Raw genomic sequence first — 11016 nt, forward strand, 5'->3', positions numbered from 1 at the left:
TTTGGATTAAAGATCAAGATCGGCCTGTAGTCACGGTGATCAAGTTGAAATTCAATGGAATGAATTTTGTGAAGCAAGTACTGCAATGTAGAAAAGTATTACTTATGAAGAAAGGGTCACGAGGTCAGTGTTCAAGCCAGTTCTTGGCTAAAGCGAACCAGAACATTGCAAGAATCAAGCATCATGCCATCCTGTGTTAGACTGGCTACTATTACAGGATGATTGCCATTCAAGAACAACTTCAAGGCTTAGGACTAGGAGGGCCCTGAAGAAATTGGATTATGCTAAAGAAGAACTCCTGTCACAAAGGATGGATTAAACAGGAAAAGGGACTGAAGTCGTGAGGAAGGAGTGACGTCATAGACAACCACCAAGATCAATCCTGCAACAAAGTGTTGAAATCACACCCAACACCTGGAAGCAACCTGTGGACTTCACAGAGTCCTGCCTGACAGAGTCCTGTTGCTCGACAACTCCAGTAACCCTTTAACGACCCAGCGATGGAAAAGGATTATGATTATGGATAAAGCGTCGTGCTGCTTATGCTTTTTGTTTTGCTCTACTGAACATCCAGAGTTTTTTTTTATTTTTTATTTGAGGCTTTTTGCCCATCAACCTGTCCCTAAGGAATCTTCCACATCCTGAAGAACCAACGCTTCATTCAGCTGAGGATTTTTTGTCACTATTAAAGGATCAGAGCGACCTGGGTTCTCTTCAACATTCGTCACTTCCTGAGAGACATCAAAACTCCAAGGAGGGGGTGTCAAAGAGCAGTGGAGTTTGAAGGCTGCTGAGGCCTTGGTGACGACTGAGAATCTGCATCTTCACATCCCAGGCTGCTGAGGCCTTGGTGACGACGGAGGATCTGCATCTTCACATCCCAGACTGCTGTGGCCTTGGTGACGATGGAGGATCTTCACATCCCAGACTGCCATCTTCTCTTTCCAGGGGATGAGGACGCAGACCTGCAAGAGGATGTTGGGTTCCCAGCATGTGAAAGGTCTGACCTCGCGGAGGGGGTGTCGAGAAAAGTCGAGCTCATCCCACTTCCCCATGCTGGAGATTTTAGTTTAATAGTAATAATAAATAAAATTACCTTAAAATTAATGACATAGGTGACATCAAGACCCAACAATAGAGTCAGACTGTAATAAAATGAATCTGGTTGTGTGTGTTGTTATTGTGTCCTGCAAACTTTGCTTTAATTCTACTTTTTTCTATTTAATCATAAAAAATCATAGTCAGGCAGAAGAAAGTCATGAAACAGGAAAAGCTGATTTCCTTAATAAAGAGGAAGTTTCTGTCTTGCATCAGGCTAAAATAGTTCAGACCATTCCTTATTTTAAAGCATTAAAGGTTTTTAAAGAATAAATCTAAACATTTTGAGAGATTGGATAAACCCACAGTAAAATACTTAAAATAATGACTTATAATTATGCCAATAATTAATATTGGTTTAACCAGTGGTTGATGTTGATTTGATTATAAGAATATTTACACTTACTCTTACACTTGTGGAAGTACTTAAAGGTGAAACAAGTAACTGTAACATGATATCAGATAATTACAATAATGGATTATTATTGGTTTCTTTTCAGAAATGTCTGTAATAACTCACCTTATGATTATAATAAGAGTAACTAATAAGTTATGGTTATTATAACATTATAATGAATGTTGAATCAGATAAACTAAAAGGTTATAAATGTGATTTTGACATTGAACTTGAAAGGTGTAAAATGTTGTAACTGTAATTAAAGGTCACTGATGTTGTGTAGGAGGTAGATGGTAGGTGGAAGGACAGGGCAAAAATAGGAACTGATAGGAGAACGGAGAAGACAACGCCTTATTGCTAAACTTCAACTTGCCTAAGAAAAGGTTGGGCAGGAACAGAGGTAGGAGGAACTGTTGAGCAACTTGGGGACATTAGAACAGAGATCCGGTCATAAGGTCTCCAGGGTGATGGAGATGAGATCATCTGTCCAAGCAGTCAGCCAATGAGACAGGCACAGCAACAAAGCTAGCCAATGTAAATGCACCAAAAGGTGGATAAACCCTTTATAAGGTGGGTGCAACAGAGGAATCTTTGGTTGGATCCTTCAGGCAGCTTCGAGCCAAGACGGAGATGGACAAAGAACTCTGCAGCTGAAGAAGAGCCGGGGCCACAGAACCGAAGACTGTTCTGCACATGGGGACCAACCCGTTAGCCCCGCAACATGTGGCTTCAAATCGCACTTCTCTCAACAGCTGGGTTTAGACCCCCAAAGACCAAGGCAAAGATGAAGATAAAGACAAAGATAAAGACAAAGGCAAAGAACAAAGGCAAAGAGGAAGAACTGGTGTGTTCCTTCCGTGGGACCAGAAAGATCGTGAGACGAGTAGAAGGGAGCTACAGAGCTGCAAGACATGAAGCTGAGTACCGCTACGCGCATGAGGAAGTCACCCTGAGGCCAGAGACCTGCCGCTCTAAGTCAGTACTCTTCCTGTACTGGGAACCTCCTGCTGCTGCAACACCTTCTTCATCATCAGGCCAGTTCTGGGGTTCAAAATGCCAAACTCTGTCCGTCTCTCTCAAGTTTCCCTTTTTTAGTTCTCAGTGTCAGCATTAGGGAAAGATAGGCTAGATTATTGATTTTACTTATTTGATTATTTCTGCTACTGTATTAAGCTGTACTGACCCTTGCAAAATTACTAATAAAATAATTAGCATTAAGAAAATCTAAAAGATGTTGTGGACATTCAATTAATGAGTCACATTAAAGTTCTTGATGGTTGTGAAATAGCTATGAAGTTTGATTCTGGGAGGAAAAAGTAGAAATGTTTTATAGGTTGCTTTTGGCCAAAACTAAAACAACACCCTTGGGACTCGCCCGAGTCACTAAAACCAACCTGGTTCAGTAACAAGTGCAAGTTGTAAAAAGAGAAAGAGCGACCGTTAACAGGTGTGCTCTGTGAAGCTGGTTGGTTGCAAGCTACTCAATCTGGCTAATTCACAGGGTGAAAAAGGGTGGGACATCTGGAGGGGAGGTCGTTAGAAACCAGGCGAGTCTTTCTCGATGCCAGCTTAAACAGAGTTTACTCAGTTCTGAACAGGGTAAATCCCAGCAGATTTAGAAAACTCAAATTACCCGTTAGATGGAGAGCTGGCTGCACATCTCCCTCCTCTGAGAAGGGGAAGTAGAGTGAGAGAGAAGGGGGGGGAGGTGTTGCGCAACAACAAGTGGCGCCCAACGTGGGGCGTTGCGTAACCACAACAAGGTGGAGCCCAACGTCATAGAAGTCTAAGCGTGTAAAACAGGAGGATAGTTCTGGATCTCGCAGTAACTACACGGCGTGTGGGTGAGGGGAGTTTCACTGAGGACAGTTGACCATGTCCATCAGTGACGCTAGTAGCCAAGATAGCCTAGACCCATTCCTGCTCGATGGCTTAAGAGAGGCTTTGGGGGATAGGCAACTCGGAGACAAGGAGGACGACGCGAGGTCGTACGTCCAGAAGATGTAAGCAATTTCACAAGGAAGTGGTGAAATGCATCTGGAGCTCAAGGTCGAGCATCTTATAGCACGCATGAGGGAGCTCATTGGCGTGGAAATGATGAAGTGGACTGCTATGTCCAGCAGAGGAAAATTGTCCTTGTCGGAGCCGAGAAGTGGGACAGTACTCCCAGAGGACGGGAGGCCCCATGGATAACAGAAAAGAGAGGTGAGGAGTACCTCTTGGTGCTGATGGACATGGTGTAACAGTGACAGCTGAAAAAGAGCAGGTCTTCCCCTGCAGAGGAACTCCGTTCACGTCACAGAAAGCCGGAAGGCGAAGGCACTTCTCCTTTTTGCCCAGAGAGGGAAAGGGGAAGTTGCAGTTTACAGTGTCATTGAAAACAGGACAGAAAGTTTGGATTAAAGATCAAGATCGGCCTGTAGTCACGGTGATCAAGTTGAAATTCAATGGAATGATTTTGTGAAGCAAGTACTGCAATGTAAAAAGTATTACTTATGAAGAAAGGGGTCCACGAGGTCAGTGTTCAAGCCAGTTCTTGCTAAAGCGAACCAGAACATTGCAAGAATCAAGCATCATGCCATCCTGTGTTAGACTGGCTACTATTACAGGATGATTGCCATTCAAAGAACAACTTCAAGGCTTAGGACTAGGAGGGCCCTGAAGAAATTGGATTATGCTAAAGAAGAACTCCTGTCACAAAAGGATGGATTAAACAGGAAAAGGGACTGAAGTCGTGAGGAAGGAGTGGCGTCATAGACAACCACCAAGATCAATCCTGCAACAAAGTGTTGAAATCACACCCAACACCTGGAAGCAACCTGTGGACTTCACAGAGTCCTGCCTGACAGAGTCCTGTTGCCTCGACAACTCCAGTAACCCTTTAACGACCCCAGCGATGGAAAAGGATTATGATTATGGATAAAGCGTCGTGCTGCTTATGCTTTTTGTTTTGCTCTACTGAACATCCAGAGTTTTTTTTTTTTTTATTGAGGCTTTTTGCCCATCAACCTGTCCCTAAGGAATCTTCCACATCCTGAAGAACCAACGCTTCTTCTGCTTGAGGTTTTTTTGTAACTATTAAAGGAGCAGAGCGACCTGGGTTCTCTTCAACATTCGTCACTTCCTGAGAGACATCAAACTCCAAGGAGGGGGTGTCAAAGAGCAGTGGAGTTTGAAGCTGCTGAGCCTTGGTGACAACTGAGAATCTGCATCTTCACATCCCAGGCTGCTGAGGCCTTGGTGACGATGAGGATCTGCATCTTCACATCCCAGACTGCTGTGGCCTTGGTGACGATGGAGGATCTTCACATCCCAGACTGCCATCTTCTCTTTCCAGGGGATGAGGACGCAGACCTGCAAGAGGATGTTGGGTTCCCAGCATGTGAAAGGTCTGACCTCGCGGAGGGGTGTCGAGAAAAGTCGAGCTCATCCCACTTCCCCATGCTGGAGATTTTAGTTTAATAGTAATAATAAATAAAATTACCTTAAAATTAATGACATAGGTGACATCAAGACCCAACAATAGAGTCAGACTGTAATAAAATGAATCTGGTTGTGTGTGTTGTTATTGTGTCCTGCAAACTTTGCTTTAATTCTACTTTTTCTATTTAATCATAAAAAATCATAGTCAGGCAGAAAGAAGTCATGAAACAGGAAAGCTGATTTCCTTAATAAAGAGGAAGTTTCTGTCTTGCATCAGGCTAAAAATAGTTCAGACCATTCCTTATTTAAAGCATTAAAGGTTTTTAAAGAATAAAATCTAAACATTTTGAGAGATTGGATAAAACCCACAGTAAAATACTTAAAATAATGACTTATATTATGCCAATAATTAATATTGGTTTAACCAGTGGTTGATGTTGTTTGATTATAAGAATATTTACACTTACTCTACACTTGTGGAAGTACTTAAAGGTGAAACAAGTAACTGTAATGGTATCAGATAATTACAATAATGGATTATTATTGGGTTCTTTTCAGAAATGTCTGTAATAACTCACTTATGATTATAATAAGAGTAACTAATAAGTTATGGTTATTATAACATTATAAATGAATGTTGAATCAGATAAACTAAAAGGTTATAAATGTGATTTTGACATTGAACTTGAAAAGGTGTAAATGTTGTAACTGTAATTAAAGGTCACTGATGTTGTGTAGGAGGTAGATGGTAGGTGGAAGGTCAGGGAAAAGAGGAACTGATAGGAGAACGGAGAAGACAAGCCTTATTGCTAAACTTCAACTTGCCTAAGAAAAGGTTGGGCAGGAAACAGAGGTAGGAGGAACTGTTGAGCAACTTGGGGACATTAGAACAGAGATCCGGTCATAAGGTCTCCAGGGTGATGGAGATGAGATCATCTGTCCAGCAGTCAGCCAATGAGACAGGCACAGCAACAAAGCTAGCCAATGCAAAGCACCAAAAGGTGGATAAACCCTTTATAAGGTGGGTGCAACAGAGGAATCTTGGTTGGATCCTTCAGGCAGCTTCGAGCCAAGACGGAGATGGACAAAGAACTCTGCAGCTGAAGAAGAGCCGGGGCCACAGAACCGAAGACTGTTCTGCACATGGGGACCAACCCGTTAGCCCCGCAACATGTGGCTTCAAATCGCACTTCTCTCAACAGCTGGGTTTAGACCCCCAAAGACCAGCCAAGGCAAGATGAAGATAAAGACAAAGAAAAGAACAAAGGCAAAGAGGAAGAACTGGTGTGTTCCTTCCGTGGACCAGAAAGATCGTGAGACGAGAGAAGGGAGCTACAGAGCTGCAAGACATGAAGCTGAGACCGCTACGCGCATGAGGAAGTCACCTGAGGCCGAGACCTGCCGCTCTAAGTCAGTACTCTTCCTGTACTGGGAACCTCCTGCTGCTGCAACACCTCTTCATCATCAGGCCAGTTCTGGGGTTCAAAATGCCAAACTCTGTCCGTCTCTCTCAAAGTTTCCCTTTTTTAGTTCTCAGTGTCAGCATTAGGGAAAGATAGGCTAGATTATTGATTTTACTTATTTGATTATTTCTGCTACTGAATTAAGCTGTACTGACCCTTGCAAAATTGCCTTACTAATAAAATAATTAGCATTAAGAAAATCTAAAAGATGTTGTGGACATTCAATTAATGAGTCACCTTAAAGTTCTTTGATGGTTGTGAAATAGCTATGAAGTTTGATTCTGGGAGGAAAAAGTAGAAATGTTTTATAGGTTGCTTTTGCCAAAACTAAAACAACACCCTTGGGACTCGCCCGAGTCACTAAACCAACCTGGTTCAGTAACAAGTGCAAGTTGTAAAAAGAGAAAGAGCGACCGTTAACAGGTGTGCTCTGTGAAGCTGGTTGGTTGCAAGCTACTCAATCTGGCTAATTCACAGGGTGAAAAGGGTGGGACATCTGGAGGGGAGGTCGTTAGAAACCAGGCGAGTCTTTCTCGATGCCAGCTTAAACAGAGTTTACTCAGTTCTGAACAGGGTAAAATCCCAGCAGATTTAGAAAACTCAAATTACCCGTTAGATGGAGAGCTGGCTGCACATCTCCCTCCTCTGAGAAGGGAAGTAGAGTGAGAGAGAAGGGGGGGGAGATGTTGCGCAACAACAACACACACTCTCTCTCTCTCTCTACTGGTCATTCAGAGACCATGAGAGCCTGAGTGACCAAGCATAGATAATAACTACATAGAATGAATCCTGTAAATTTCTTCATGTACCGATAAATAATTCACACAGATCAGGTCAGACTGACTTTAGTGTAGAAACAAGCAAACACCACCAGGTTTCTGACACATGAGGAAATATTAAAACGTATTTAATAAGAAAAGTGTATTCAGGCCATCGCGCCACCTGCAGTCAGGTGTAGCAACAGGCTCACAGAAAAGACGTTTTATCTCAGTTTCATCTGATTGTCATGAACAGCAGATCCACAGTTCAGACGCTCCGTTCGCTGCTTCTGGCTTCAATATGAATATTTGATAAGGAGTCAAATGAACAGCTGCTGGTTCAATCAATAACTAATGAAAACAAACACAGAGCTCTGACCATGAAGAGACGTCAGGACGTTTCCTGAAGCTTCTTGTGTCCATAGAAAACTGTTCTTTCATTCAGATTAAGAGACAAAACTATTTCATCTGGAATCAAAAACATTTTGTCTTGGCTGTTTAAACAAAAGGTCAAAGTTCAGCTTTGAAGACAGTTACAATGAACTCAAACAAAACTAGAAACAAAAACAATCTGGGCCCAAACAAAATCAAAAACTTCTCTCCTCCCTCTCAGAAAATGGATTTTCCCAATGAGGCTGATTGAAAACACCAGGTCCTCGTCAGCGCTGCTCATGGGCGCGTTTCCATGGCAACACATGACCCGGTGACCTCAGAGAGATGAGAAGGTGATTAAAACAAGTAAATAAATCAAGTTACTTCCCCAAACACCAGATACATTCACTAAATAAGTGATAAAAGTAACAGAAACAGCAGCTGTTGGGGAGGGTCAATCCCTCACAGGCAGTTCTCTGTAGATGGAAACGGTGAATGAGGCTACAGGTTCAAATTGAACCTACTGTCTCTGTTTTCTGTTTGCTTTGTGTGATTCTGCTGAGGGACAATAAAGACATTTCTACTATTTTCTATTCCGTCTTTTATTTTGAAAACCTTGTTTTAAAGCTTCCACAAAGCGGGAATGTTCTCCTGACTGGTTTCTGATCAGTTTTACTCATAAAGTCCAGAAATAAAGACCCTGAGCTGTAAACTGTCCCTGCTCCGTCCCCAGCAGAACCCGACCGGTACCGCCCCCTCTAGTGCAGCTGCCCCTTTGCGTTGCATACAGTGCATACACACTGGAAGATGCTCTGAAGGTCGGACTTGGTGTGACTGGAGTTTCTTTAGCTTTGGGAGTCGACTCGTGATCATAGCTTTGCTAATCTGGAAGACTAACTAACCAGTCACCCAGTCACTGATGGTGAGAATCTGTTCTGAATGATCTGGACACATTTTAGGTTCTTAAACTGTTTTAGTTTCATCCTGATGATGGAAACAACAAATATCTGATTTTTATTGCTCTATTTGTTACACCTGCTTTAGGAGTGATCAATCATAGCTGTGATAATAAAATGAAGGACATGAATATTAAACATTTATTTCATCTTGTTTTAATTGTAAGGAGTGACTGCGGCTCTTTCTAAGTCAACTTAACTCCCATTAAAAATCTAAACCTGTTGCCACTACTGCACCTACCTGTTTAACCTGCAGGGGGAGCATAACCCCATCAGTAAGGTGGACAGCAATTTGAGCATTTTAGTGATTTTCTAACCTAAACAACCGTCTACATGTTACTCAGTCATAAGCTGAGAGATAAGATGCACTATTACCTGTACAAGGTCTTTGGATCTTAAAGCTTCATTAAACGCTGCGCAGGAGTGGAATAAGTTCAGCCTGAAAGTATTTATAAATCCTCCTGGGACCCGTCTGCTCCAGGACATTTATTATTTTTAAGCTTTAATATAACAGACTTAATCTCTTCTGCTGCTCAAGACTTTAACATCAACACCCTCAATGTCTGTCATTATTATTCTTTGTTTTTATTATCATATTTAGTATTTGTCATTGAGTTAACATCCCTATGCATGTTCATGTTATTGTTTGAAATAAAGTTATATTTTAAAACTTTACCTTAGTTCCACTTTGCTCGACATTTTAAATATAAAGTATAAAATCAAGAATAAAGAATTATTTTGTAAATATGTGTAACTTTATATTTTTACAGTACATATTCAAATTCACTTCAAAAATAATCTATTGATCCCAAATTAAATGTTTTAATTCATTGATTGAAATTCTTCATAGTCTCTGTAGATGGTGATGCTGTTGGCAGGAAAGATTCTCTTGTAGCAGTCTGTGTTGCAGTGAATTTAAAGACGCCTCTGACTGAAGACATTCTGATGAAGAGGATGCTAACGGTTGTCATAGCAACAGCATTGGCATTGATTTAGTCTCCTGTTAATATATACAGGCCATCTTACAGCCTGGTTCCATTTGTTTGCCAATAATAATTTTAGTCATATTAAAACTCTTATTCAGACAAAGAAAAGCTTAAATATCAGAGACAAATAATCTTTTGTTTATCTCATTGCATTGATGTAGTTTAGAAACCTGTGATGTGCGTCTCCTTGGAAACCTCTGCAGAATATTTACTGCAGCTGGATTTATTTGCTAGAGTGAAAATCAAACACTGTACTGTGTGTTTGTTGGTATTAATGGAAAAACATCCATTCATTACGCCGGAGTCAGTCACTGATGTGGTTTTAATTCTTTCCTGTACAGCAGAGCCTCACAGCCAGAGGGATGAAATACATTAGGTCTCAGTCAAACATGCAGACAATCCAGTGCTGATTTTAGCTTCTTCACAGCGTTTATCACCATCACTATCATTCAAAGTGTGACTAATTATTGCTGCTGTCAGCGAAACGGCATAGAAATGAACCTGTTTAGGACCAAACCACCTTAAAGGATAGAAAATAGATGTTAAGCACTTGGAGAAAAAGTGATTTGCAGCATCTTGTCCTGTGAGTTATGAACACATGGTGGGAATACTGACAAACTGATGTGAGGAACGGAGAGAAAGGAGGAATAGAGTTAGTGTAGGTGTTGTGGTTGACACCAGCTCAGTGGAACATGGCTTTCCACAGATTCACAGATCCAGGGTCATGACCCCATCCGTGTTTCCTCATTTCAGTGTCTGTCTGTCTGTCTGCTGTTCAGCCACGTTAGGTCACTTCCTGCTTTCAGCTGCTTGGGCTGCATGTGTGAGACTTTTAGGGATTCTACACACTTTATTTGGAAGTACTGTGGTATATTTTGGTCATTTGATCACTGATCCTGTTGTTCTTTCTGTGAGAAGAAAAACAAAGTACACAGAGTTCATGGCATTCGTAGCTCTGAAAGTGTTGAACCAGGGATACTTTCTATGGGAAGGAAACCGAAGCAGTTCAGAAGTAGTTTCTCATTTAAAAAAGGAAACTTTCTTGTTGTAGCAAGATTTAAACAATTTGTTCTACGTAAATTCGTCAGTAAATAGCAAAACCTCTTGGGAGCTTTAGACATCGTCTAGAGGAGACAGTGACATCTCTGACTTTATGTCAGTGGAGCATATTTTTATATCTTCTGAAATGATCAACTTTCTTCTCACAACGAGAAATGTTCTCATTAAAATGAGATACCGCTCCTGAATCTATGACACACTTTACATTATATTTAGAATTAATATCACATTTTCTGCAGCATTTGAAAGGAGATTGTTGCAGTTTATTTTTACATGTTTGACCAAACATGTGACACTATTGGTGTGTTAAATTGTGCTGAACTAAACCTCAAATATCGGTATCTGTAGAGACAAAGTGGATCGGTTCATCTCTTATTGTCAAAGCTGGTTATTAAGTGCAGGGGGAGACAAATTATTTTTCATTTCTACAATAATTCAAGTGTTTTGGAAAGAAGAAAGAAGAAAGGTGGGGTGCACTCATAAACGAAAGGAAAAGATGATCCT

This window comes from Poecilia reticulata, chromosome 4 (genome assembly GCF_904066995.2).
Source record: "Poecilia reticulata chromosome 4, P_reticulata-male-v2, whole genome shotgun sequence".
Taxonomy (NCBI): domain Eukaryota; kingdom Metazoa; phylum Chordata; class Actinopteri; order Cyprinodontiformes; family Poeciliidae; genus Poecilia; species Poecilia reticulata.